Raw genomic sequence first — 13,081 nt, forward strand, 5'->3', positions numbered from 1 at the left:
AATAGTACAATATATTATTATATTTGCCCTGAATACATTATAATAACCATTAGAAGTGAATTCAGTAAACACTTTTTTTCACCCATAGTTTTGAGTGAGTAGAATTTCTGGCAGCTACCCAAACAGGTCACCACGAACAGGATAATGTGGCAATCTGTTATCATTAGCTCTGTTGGAAAGGTTTTGAAGACACTAGAGAGAATTAAATGACCTGGAAAACTCAGTCTATGGAAAAGTCTATTGTACTCATCTCCGTTATTTCCACCTCTACGCATCACTGAAACAGTGGAACAACATGATTTGCAGTGGTGACAAAGATAAAGGTCATTTTTCTGTTTTTCTTTTATCCAGCATGAGCCATTTAAGGATTGTTAAATTCCACACATACAGAAAATGACTAATTCCTGTCAGGTCCTTCCACTCTCTCAGGATGTTAATCTATTGGGATCTTCACATTTGGAAGACAATACAGAGTTTTATTTTTGGAAATCACTGCTACTTTTTTTCCTGTACATCACTGTTAACAACTGTCAGAATTTCAGATCATCTAAAATAACAATATACAAAACCCCTATATAGCCCATTTTAGCAACTGTTTTTCCTAACTGGTGCAATTTTTTTCCAGGAAAATTTGAAAGAAAGGGCAGTTCTAAAAAGATCTATTAAATGTAATCACTATGCCAAGTTCCACATGGTAAAGACAGATAGTATAAAAGGAGTGACATAGCCTATTCAAAAATATGCATCAGGGAGATTTCTTTTGTTTATGTAAGCTTTGATGCTGCTGTTCTACATTTATCTGAGTGATTAACTTAAAACGAAGATGACATGCACCAACTATTCTGATTTAACAGTTGTGTACGTAAGCCTTATTCCTGGGAAATCCAACAAAAGATAAGTCTACAGAAATGAAAGAAAAGAAACAGGGGAATTAGCAGACCCTTAGGCAAAAAAACTGGTGATCTTCTGAATTTTGGGAAAGGAGGGATGAAAATATTCCTGGATCTGAGAGCTGAGAAAAAAATTCAAGGGACTATAGTTAGGGGAGCTGTGTGTTTTCCCTTAATCTGTTTTATTTCATAATGTGCACTTACTGAGAGGTTAAAGGCATGGAGTACCAAAGATACTGTTTTAAGGGCATACTCTTCACCAGTAAATAAGCAGCTCCTGCTTAAGCATTAAATTGTGCCAAATCATCTTAATTCTTTATAGAAATGGAACAAAACACAGCATGATTTGTGTTTCACTAGCAATTTATGTTATGTTTGTACATAGGAATTCCTACAAGTGAGCACTTTAACATTTGTTAGGAGCAAACCACATGGATTTAAGAAACAGACACAAGGCTCAGTTCTGCTCTTTTGCAACAGAGGATGAAGTTAACATCGTGCACAAAGGCTGGCAGCCCAGAAGTTAGTTCTGCCCCCTGAGATTACAAATTTATGTAGAAAGAATGTCTGCATAAATGATCCTGGCGTATTTGTCAAAATTGGGACTATCAAAAGCCTCCAGTCTAAAGACTAACAGAATTCTGACACAATACACACACTTATTCAGCCTATAAATAGTCATTATTTTGAGACACAGAAATCTGTAGAAAGTTAAACCTTCTAACAAAATTATGGCTTAAATTTATCTTTGCTGTTCTTCGGCAAGAAAGAGAAGAGAGAGTGTTTTTTCATTTATAGCTTGGAAAAAACCTCTTCCCTCTTCTCTCCTCCTATTGCTCCTCAAGGACATTAAAGACACCTCTTAGATGCCAGAAAGCCCCCTTTGCATGCACCCAGAGCCAAAATGATTTTTTATATAAAGAATGTCCTTCAATAAGTTTGCTACTCTAATAAGGCTTGTACAGAGAAAACAAGTTAAAATTCACCTGCCAGTCTTTCCTATGCTTTTGGTGGTTGCAATACGTTGTCAAGAGCAGGAGAATGAGTTAAACTGTGTTATATTTAAAATGACACCGAGAATCTACTTATATCAAGTTCATCAGTTCTAATTCAGTTACGTCTGTTTGGAGGTCACTGTCTGTCTCATTCATTACAATGGCTTTCTAGTTTTCTGATATGATTCTCAATTAGTTGGGTAGGCAGGTAAAACATCTGACATCCAACAATGAACTATGTGCTTCCAAATATGTTTGCACAGCCACACATAACACTTCAGCAAGCTCTTTATGTTGACCTATTAATAAACCATAGTTTGAGGTTAAGAATAAAGACTCGACTCAAAAATTAATTAGAGGTGTTCTGAACTACATGATCATAAGTCATTCAGCTATTAAATGATGAAGCACACCAGTTAACAGATAACCACAGACATTTACTCCATCTTATTTCCATCTGTGGCTGTACTCATGATAAATTTAAAGTGAATATCCATCGTTCATCTGGATAATGATTATCAAATTCAAATGACTCATACCTACAGCTGCTATATCACACTGGTTTATATCTTAAAGGTTCTTAATGAGCACACAACTTTTGACATTCACTCACTTCACTAATACAGATTTATATTATTTGAATATTCTAATAAACATGCATTGAGTCACACAAACCACTTAATATTAGTTGGGAACAAACTCTAGCTGCTATACAGGGTGATTTATTTTTGACCTTTAGGTTTACCTTCATAAGAACTTGCCTATGATTTCAGACCATATTCTAGAACTAGGCCAAGCTACATTGAAACACCTGAGAGCTTAGAAGTGCAATATAGACTTTGTCTCTAAAACTTATCAACAGAGTTTTACAGAACTATTCAGATCTATTGAACATGAGACAAAAATTATTTAAAAAGGAGTTGTTCAGTGAACCCAGATTGAGAGTATGCTGCAGTGATTATTTAAAAACATTTACAAGGAGTAGTAAACACTTTCAAGATAGAACCTTCTATAGAACCGTGGTGAGAAACATAACTATATTATCCAGAAAACTGGATTTTTTTCTTTGATCTATGTTCTATTTCTAAGCTTATGCAGGTTAAAATGCTGGTAAGAGCTGTGTTTGATTTTAATTTTATAAACTGATAAATGCAAGCAATAAAGCTCATAAACATATTCCAAAAGCAGATTAGTTTAAATATCCACTACCTCAACTCTTCTATTGGCCGTACAGAAGCTGTCCTTCAAAACAGAAATGATGTCCACAGAATAGTTCTTGTATGAGTGAAAACTGATGATGCTCACGGGCTGAACTGTATCAAAATGTATTAGGACTCCTTTTTGGTAATCTGTGGAACAGAAAAAGAAAAAAGAAGTTATATGTATTCGTAGAGCTCTATTTGAAGCCTTAGATCACGCAAACCGTCTATGTGGAGATTTGTTTATTTGAGTCTCATGTTACATTCCTTGTATGTTGCATAACATGGCAATGTTGGTTGGCTGTAGGAATTAAATCTGAGATACCTTTCTTGTTTCCGAATTGATACAGAATTCAAAAGTGTTTTGTTTTATGCTGTTAGGGGAAAAAATGGTATTTTTTACAACAACAACAAAAAGAAACAGGAATGAAAAGTTATTTTTTATCTGCTACCGTATAAAGAAAGGGTAGTACTGAGAAGAAAAGTTACAAATTTACATTATTAGCCCTATATGTTTATGTACTTTCATCTATAACAGAAGGAATATAAAATAGTTTCTGTTGTTTGAACTTAAACCACTTCATGAGCATTTTTCTAAAGATGCTTTCTCATATTATTTTCTTAAAGTGACCTTTTCCATATAAGATGCAATTACAATGTCGTTGATTACTTCATTTTCAAATTGCTCATTTTAAAATTACACTAAAGGCATTTGTCACCCTTTGGCTTATCATCTCAAAAAATACAGCATAAGACTTCCTTAGTAAAAGACTTGCTTGAACCAGAGTCTTTTCTACTTAGATGTCCAATCATTATGTTAAATTGGTAACAACAGAGAACTCACAACACTGTCAGTAAATTTGAACAACTGTTAGCCCCCTCAATTAAAAAAATGAAAAAAAACCCACAACCAACTAAAGAAAAAACCACCATTGTCTTGATGCTATGTGAGCTTTTGGATTAATTATTTTTCACATGAAAGCTGAAAACCAGCCTTCCTTCTGCAGAAATTTTTACTAGCTAAACAATACACGCAGTAGTGTCATCTTAAAGCTTTCATTTTTCCCAGTTTTTCTTGTACCTCGCCTGAGTTATGCTTCAGATGCTTCTTCCCTTGACTTTGGCAATACTTTATCCTGAATAAAGGAGTCACAAGAATGTCTTCCTGTTCCAAATTCTTCTCTACCTACGATATTTTCCTGGGAATCAGTCAGCAGCTGGGAACTACATCTATTAAATATTTTGGGGCCTAGTGAAAAATAAATATGCAAATAAATAAAAGGCAATTAACTGTCCTAGTCAGATCTGTCTATGTCATCACCAGGAAATGTATTAGATGTCTGAAGTTCTTCTACCAAAGGCACTGTGGCAGAACTAACTACCAATTTCATACCTAATGCACTTGAGAATTATGAACTGTCTTTCCTCACTGTCTTGGCCTTGAAGCTTAAACTGAAAAATTTACCTAGACCTTTCCTTTAGAAAGACATGGAATTCAAGGACTGGAGAATAGTTTTGACTTACACTGCATATTTAAAAAAAAAAAAAAAATCAGTACAATGGAGAAATTCTGATACTGTTCTCGTTAACTTTTTGTGGACCAGCCTAGTGGATAAGAATTCACCTAAGTGATACTACAGCTCAATCCTGTACTGCTTGAATGACTCAAAGCTGCATCTGCAGTTCAGCAACCATTTAGATTTGTGAGTTAGAGCAAAGCAAACTGCTCACCCTTCTGTTAGAGCTGTCTCACCTTGTAAAGATTATGAAGGGAAAGATTACAGGAAAACAGTGATGAAGTCACCAAATGGGAAGAGAGAGAATTAGATCTCACTTCTCTTTCTGTTATAGTATTTGTACTTTTTTAAATACAAATGATAATCATCTATGTAAGTAAGCCTACAAATACACTCTTCTTCTGGCTATCAGTTACCCAAATCACTAAGTAGTAAAAACTCATGATCTAATAAACCTTCAAAACTGTGTTTCATGGCACACCTGTGGCACCATTACTATGGAATGCTACACCTCTCTCCTGTCTTTTTAGCACCTTTTGGTAACAAGTTAGAGACATATCCTGAAAGGAGTGAACCACTACCCATCTTTGAGAAGAACAGCTTCAGCTCCCACCTCAAGCAGAAGCACGTCCACACAACCACTATTTATTTTCTCTGACTAAAATATGACAACCTCTAATCAGCACTGGATATCGCAGACCTCAGCCGTGAAGCATCTCATTTACCTAAAAGGTAGAAAAGGTACTATTTACTTCCCTGAATGGAATGGATTCTGTAGCCCAGTGAATAAAATCTTACCACTGGTATTAACAGGCCATGGTCTTTGTATTAACTTTGCAAGGCCTCAAGACTAGGGCTTGTCAGGTCTACTTTGTTTGAACTTCCTTTATCTAGTTCAACTTCATTTTAGCTGGTAGAGCTGTAACAGCAATTTTCAAAATGACCAGGTAACTAGGGCCATTTAATTTTGCTTTTGCTCATCCTTCTATAGTACAATTTTTATATAGGTAGTGGTAACGAGTTGTTATTCTGTGCATAATCTAGTATTTATGACTCTAACATAATCATGGAATCACGGAATTGTCAGAGTTGGAAGGGACCATCTAGTCCAACTCCCCTGACAAAGCAGGATTGCCCAGAGCACATCACTCAGGACTGCCTCAAGGCAGGTCTTGAAGATCTCCAGAGAAGGGGACTCCACAGCCTCCCTGGGCAGCCTGTTCCAGTGCTCTGTCAATAATGACATAGTACAGAGGAATATAGCCGTGCTATGGCGAAAAAAACCTTGAAATTAGGCTGAGGTGTAGAGAGGGGCAGGCACACAATGCCAAGAGAAAGGACACAAGCTGACGATTGAGACCCAATGGCTATTAACAACCCACTAACATTCAGCTAAAGAGGTGCAGATCTGGCAAAATCAGTTTTGCAGGCAAAAAAGAGAACAAACATGTATCTAACATATGTAAAGTGTGCTATAAATGGTAAATCAAGATGAAGCATACACTTGAAAACCAGCGAACAAATAGCAAATTGTGAGCATGTTGGCAAACATATGAAAATGTGTGTGTTAGATGAGGAGGAATAAATCACTAACATGAGTCCCAGTGAAGGACTCAGGATGCTGACAACTGTTGTACCCTCTTCCCAGACTGAAGCCAACCTTTGGATCAAGAAGGTGTTGGAAAATCAACCAACATCATAAAAGTGGTAAATATCCGGATTGTGTGTTCAGAAATTTCAACTTCTTCTGCAATAGTATCATTTTCTTTATTTTCTATTTCTTTTTTTTTTCTGTAATAATAAGGAGTGAACTAGTAAGAATTCTTTAAGTAGACAGTTAGAATTTAAATTATACTTACAATAAAATATTGAATTTACATATAAGGTGTGTTTCTTTTTCAGCCATAAAAATATCTTGAACATAAAAAGTCCACTTCCTCACATCACCTTTTGGAACTAATTCCTAGATGTTATTAAGATGATCAATCATTTGCCTGCAGAGTTTACAGCCATACCTGGGAAAGTAAAACATTGCCCTTAAGAATGATGTCATGCTGTGGCGTTTTATATATATATATGTATATCTATATCTCTTGTTTTTTCTGGGTTTTTTGTAGTAGAAAAAAGTAGAAAGAAAGAAAGATAGAAATTCTCTGTTGAAATAATGCCAAATCACTTATCTTAGATATAATTTGCACTTTATTTTTCTGTTTCCTTGAGTTTCTTTCTCTTGCATAAGTTACAGAGGTATATCTTCATTATCTGTTTTTGTGTGTGTGTACAATATAAGCTATTATTGTGTGTTCATACATATCCACATGCCTATTTATTAATATTTTTTATTTTTAGATTGAGTTAACATGAAGTAACAGGAATAATTAATCTGAGGTTTTTAAAACATGTTTTGTTTTTAAAATAAAAATAAACCTGTATTATTTTCAGCTTTGAACTGAATGTCAAAAACATAATTGTGCAAAAAAGGTTGCACAATAACACGAAAGTATGATGCATTAAAAGGAAAAGAAGCACAATTTATTCGAACTTCTAATTAGATAGAAATATCTGCAGATCATTGAACTCCATAGAAGGTGGGCTAGCCGTTAGGTTTCAGTAACTGGAAGAAACAATAAATCACAGCTTTTACTTTTACAGCCCATTACACCCAGAGGTCTAAAACCTTTCTGTGGTTATTTGCAAGCCTCAGAGTACTCCAGCTGCAGTCTTATACTTTCCAACTTTCTGTGACTAATAGATGCTATACTATAGAGTGAACAGGAAATTAGAGTAGAAGAGAGGTGTAAAATCAGTATCCACAGAAAGGCTACGCAGGAAGGCTGTGAAGAATAGCTCATGCTGTAGGGCTATGCAGTCTCCCAGTGAACCTCAGACAAGACAGATTACATTCTCATTAATGACCATTTAAGAATCAGTGAATTTTTGTATGTTAGAAAGGGGAAGCGGTGATAAAATTATTAAATATTGTGGAAGGGCAAGGTAGGAGAGGGAAATAGGTTATAGGTTTGGGGACATATTTGATTGGGACCTGCTGTAGTTAGCTAGAAAAAAAATAGCTTGAGAGATGTATAGAACTTTCTCCTGCTTTTGACCTCTCCCAGGAAAGTTATGCCCTTTTAAAGTTTCGTTCTGTGTAGAAACGCAATACCCTTCATGTTTCCTTGAAACATCCTGGCAATTGACTTATCCTTCTTCATGTATTAAACAAATCTACTGCTTCTGATGCAGCACAGTTCAGAAATGTAGTTAGCTTTTAGATCACCTGGCTATTCAGTAATTCTACTTTCCTTCTTGAAGGAAATCATATCTTTGCCCACTTCATTTAGCCTTTTTCCTATTATGTCAGATGGGCCCACAGTTCTTAGCTGATTCAAAAAATGTGTCAGGGCAACATCAGCTGTATAGAAGAAAGAAGCTTCTCTAAGAAACACACTGCCTCCCACATTGAACAGGAGAAAACTCCAGGCATCTTTAGACAGTTGAAGGGGGTCCTCCTGTCTGTGTCTATACTACAGGCAAGAGATTCCTGCTGTGCAACCAGGCTACCTGGTGACTTAAAGGCAGACAGCACCATCCTCAGCAAACATAGTTTTCATTAAATCAAAGACAATTGTTTTCCTAAATGTCCTCTGGGAGGCCTTGTACTGTGGGTTGCACTGAAGAATATGCTCGCTTTAAAAACCCAAGTATTTCCACCATGTATGTGAGTTTCAAGACTGCTTTTGGATTCTTTTCTTCAGTGCAACGTTTTCCATTTGGTATGTTTCTCTTCTGCTTTCCTGCTTCAATCTATTTTTGTTATTGTACATACTGTGTTCAGAGGTAAAGATTAAAAGGCAGTATGAAAAGAGACACAGAGGGTAAGTGCACCAGGAAATCTTAAAGGCAAGAAATTGCTCCTCAGGCTCATTATCAAGTGTACTGGTCATTACACAGGTTGTCACATTTCAGCCTAAGCCTTTTAAAAGACAAGATAATTTAAAACAGAGCTTAAACACAACTACTGGAGTTAGAAATTTCTCCCATTTCACATTATCCTTTCATTTCTGCTTTGAATTTTTCCACATAGGATTCAAAGATATAATACATACATTAATGAAAGATAAGTAAGGATTTCAACTGATTTATTTGGAAGTGTGAAAGCACTTCTTTACTTGTGTTATGGGCAGTAGTTTGGTCAGCTCAAGGGAAGATGAGTCTAATTTTGAACTTAAATGAAGAAGAAAATTGTTCCACTTAGAAACTAAAAGGCAAATCCTGCAGTGATGAGAAGCTGTTATTTAAAGCCACAAGGCAAGCACAAAGGAACCATATATACGACATAGTGAGTGGCAGGTTATGATCCTCAGAGTTATTTTTAGCCTGTTCACTGTAGTTAATAGACTCGACCTATACGAAAATTTTTACAAAGTCTGTGAATCTAATAATTTCTTTCAAATATATGCATACTCTCTGGAGCTCAATAAATTCAATAAAATAATTTCTTAGTAAATTTTAGTCCAGCAGAGAGAAATGGAGAGTGTTACTCAAGTCTTTAAATATATAGCAACAGGTCCATCTTTAAATTTAAAGGTTGTCTTGATATACACAAGTACTTTTTTACTAGCTACTGACATACACCTTCCTTCCACAAGTATCAGAAACAGTAGGCATGATGTCAGAATAGTCCATCTTCCCCCCCTTCATTATAATAACAATAATAATGGTGACTGTAATATCTGTAACACCTAGCACTGGTATTGTTTGCAGTGTATCACAATTTTTTCACAATCGAAGTAAATGCCCATTTTCCAGAAAGAAAAACATGGAAAGATGAACTGTTAAGTGAAAGGTCACCAGCAGCCAATGCTATTAAAGATGAAGGTTACAATGAACACTGAACCAGCGTTTAGTAATGGAAGCACCCAATTGCTTAGATGCAGATTTTGACAGAGCAAAATTCTACAGCAGAAGATAATTCCTAGCCTTATACATGAAACTCTGAGGACACACACTCAGCTCCAAAAGATGATCATTTTTTGTGGTGGGAAAATGTTTTTAGATGGTGTAATATTTAGCTTCTGTTCCCTGATTCTCTAGCATCAGCAGAGATGCTGCTCTCTCTAAGAACTTCCTAGGATGTACATACTCTTAACTTCCCAAACAAGTTGAATTCCATACAAACTTTCTATGAGATCTTGGACTCTCATTGGGGATACCTGGCTGACTCCAGACGCTGTCACGTGGATCATTTTTGAAGTGAGACTTTGCTACCTCATTGGTACCCACTTAGGGCCCACTTTCGGGGGTTGGTTCAATTTGTCCTCCCACCTCTGGGATGTTTGGGTCCCTCTTTGTGATTGGTTTGTCTTCCCCTTTGGGATGGTTTGGCCCTTTCTGAAATCTGTCTCATTCATTTGACACTGGTATTATACATGCACACCAGTAATCTATCATAAGTATATCTGCTGTTATATTGGTGATAAGTTGATTCACTAATGGTAATGTTATTACATTGATTGTTGCGATACAATTGCTGCTATGTGATTGCTGCTATATTGATTGCTGTTATTATTGACTGCTGCCATGATATTGATTGATACTATATTATTGATTGATACTATATTATTGATTGCTGACAGTAATTTTTAATAGCTGTATACATATATTCACTTTATCAATCATAGGTATACTTGCTTGGTTTTGGTAACATTCTTGCTAGTGGTGATGTGTATAGTATTTATGGTTATCTGTAATAAATTGGAGAAATTTAGAGGATAAGAGCCTCCATCTACCTGTGTATAAGAATCCTACAAACCAACAGAGTAAATCTCTATTTACTCACAGGCTGGGTAACCCTTTAGGTTGTGACACTTTGCTACTGAGTTCAGTCTCATATTTTTCTCATGCATATTGTCTTGTCATAGTGTAATCTCCCCTAAGTGCCCTGTCATGCAACTAGGCTTGCTCCTACACAGTAAAACATGAGTACATTGATGGGAGAAGGAAACTGTGAGAAAATTCATTGGGCAAAGCTGTTACCAAAGTCTACTGCAGCTGGATCTTTGTGTTCACAGACAGGGACAGGTTGCTGCACCTTTCTACCAGAGATGATGCTTCTGCTGGCACTGCTGCTGCTGTCACTGTCAGTAAAATAATAATACCTTTTGGAAACCAGCACACTGTCATTGCAGGTTGCCAATGCAAGTAATCATCCCGTGATGAACTCTTCAGAGTTCAACTTCTGTTACATCTGTTTGCTCCAATACTTTTTAATTGTGGCAAAGTACTTATTTTTGAGTCTAATTAATGGGATGCTTTCTTTCACCTTTGTAACCACAGATGATTTTTCACAGATGTATGTCACTTCCTAGGAGGAAAGGCAGGATTATGAGTAATTCTTTTTTTTTGTTTTGATTCATAAGGTACCCAATAATGTGGATCAGAGTGCAGTGAAGACTGCCTGAATCTTGTTTATCAGAAGTCCTGGCGAACAGCCACAGTGTAGCAAAATGAGTCTAAGTTTCAGCTGGGTTATTTCCATCTGCTCTTGTTTGTAATGCTTCCAATATGTGCAACTTAATAATACTAAAATAGCTGAGTAAATGTCTCATTCTGTAACACAAAGAATCCTAAAAAGTTTTATAAACATTTCCAATCAACAGACCTTAGGAAGGCTATTATTTTCTATTTGCAGATAAGGAAATCAAGGAGCAGTATTTTTCAAAGCAACATTAAAAAAATGCTTGAAATCACCTAGGGTTTTAAGATGTTGACTTTGAAACACTTTAATACTATCCTGATTTTTTTAATATGTCAAGCACCTGCAGCTCTCACTGCCTTTAACTGCTGTTCTCTGTCTTGAGCGCCTCTCAGAACAAAACTCTGTGGTAGGTAACAAAATGAAGACACACAAACTTTGTGCAGATGCTTGTAAATTTGGACCTCCTAAGTGATTTGCACAAAGTCAAACAGTCAGTCACTGTCTAAACAGTAAAAGAAATTAAGTTTCCTGCCTGTTGCTGTACTTCACTTTGGAAACACGCTGCTTCTTAGATAGCAGACTTCCTTCAATTAGAGAAGAATGGTCTATTAAAGCTGCAAGGAAAATAGCATTACTTAATAAGTCCCTATAAGAGAATAGGTACTGCAGGACTAAAGATCAGACAATACACAGTGCCTGTAACTAAAAAACAGTAAAGGCAAAAGGTAACTGAAATACTCTCTAATCCAGGCAAAAGTATTGAGGTGTAGCATAAAGATAACTGCTAAGTGAGGAGGACTCAGCTGCTAAGTAGAGGCCACTGTGGCTTTGCTGTGTCATTCAGAGCATTTTCTACTCAAGCCATGGTAAGAGCAAGTTACACTAGGAACTGGCACATAGACATCATGGTTCTGTGCAAATTAAATATAGGTGGAGTAAATATAATAAAAATCATAGATGCATTTTAGGGCCAGCCATATAAGAATTTAAAGAAGTTCAGCAGAGTACATTTCTTTGTTTATGAAGTGAGTTAAGGGTGCAGATATGTGCTTTGAATGATTTAAACATAGTAAAATTCCTTTGTAAAAATACCAGTTTAGTTAAAGCCATGTTGAAATTGTGATAGACAATGTGCTGGTTTGGACCAGCTCCCAGGTTTAGAACTATTAAAGGATGGATGCTGAAGACATTCGTATGTACTATGCGTGTTATTGCAACACATGAATGTTTGCACCCAGACATTCCTTTTATTGCCTCCTTAATGGGAGCCCAGTTGACTGGGCTAAAGACTGAAGCCCCTTCCATCACCATGAGACCGTTAAGTGCCCAAAAGTGTCCTCTTGCTCCCCTTCCCATATCGCCCTGTGCTTCAAATCCCAGTTAGGTTGCCGCTAGTTCAACTGTCTGTCCCAGAGAGCCCATTAGCTCTTTCTTTCTCCTCATTCCTTGTGTTCTGAATAACCTCCATTCTGCCCTCCTTCCTTCCTCCATTTTACTTTCCTTTGCTTCTCTCCATCAACTTTGGAAGTTCACCTCTGATAGAGGCTAAAGTATTTTACCTTGTGGGGAATACTGCTACACCTGGAAAGAATTCTTGATAGATTTGGATGAAGGTGCCTGTCTCAGCTAAACATATACCAGCATCTCTATGGTATCTCTAAAGGATAAAGCTTCTCATGCTTTATCCTTTTTTCTGTTTTTTTTCAAGTCTCTCAGTGGTTTCCAAACCAATAACGCTCTTCCTATTAGTGCTGGAACACCCTTGAATATTTTATTCAAAAAGTCATCATACACTAGTGCATGGAGAAACATTATCAAGTAAAAAGATCTATCCAGCTCATCTTGTGACACAAGTCATAACAATATATATAATATAAATCTGCTAGCAACATAAAAGCCAGTCAGGGAATGAGAGACTACTCAGCCTCACGTAGATCTCTGGGAAGGTAACGGACCACCTAATCCTGGAAACAATTTCCAGGCACATGAAGGACAAGAAAGT

At 36.5% G+C, this 13,081-nt stretch overlaps 1 protein-coding gene across 3 annotated transcripts in view; it reads right to left on the bottom strand.

Annotated features, from left to right (window-relative positions):
• Nucleotides 1–13,081, bottom strand: part of CNTN5 (contactin 5) — a 680,570-nt gene that overhangs the window by 465,172 nt on the left and 202,317 nt on the right. For 2 of the 3 annotated variants that reach the window (XM_014966120.1, XM_014966118.1), the window contains exon 2: nt 3,095–3,234. The gene's annotated coding sequence lies outside the window, so the exon portion shown is untranslated. Of the gene's footprint in view, nt 1–3,091; nt 3,235–13,081 lie in introns of all 3 variants that reach the window. The other variant, XM_014966119.1, reaches the window with a different exon arrangement.

Source organism: Calidris pugnax, unplaced genomic scaffold (assembly GCF_001431845.1).
Source record: "Calidris pugnax isolate Ruff unplaced genomic scaffold, ASM143184v1 scaffold20, whole genome shotgun sequence".
Taxonomy (NCBI): domain Eukaryota; kingdom Metazoa; phylum Chordata; class Aves; order Charadriiformes; family Scolopacidae; genus Calidris; species Calidris pugnax.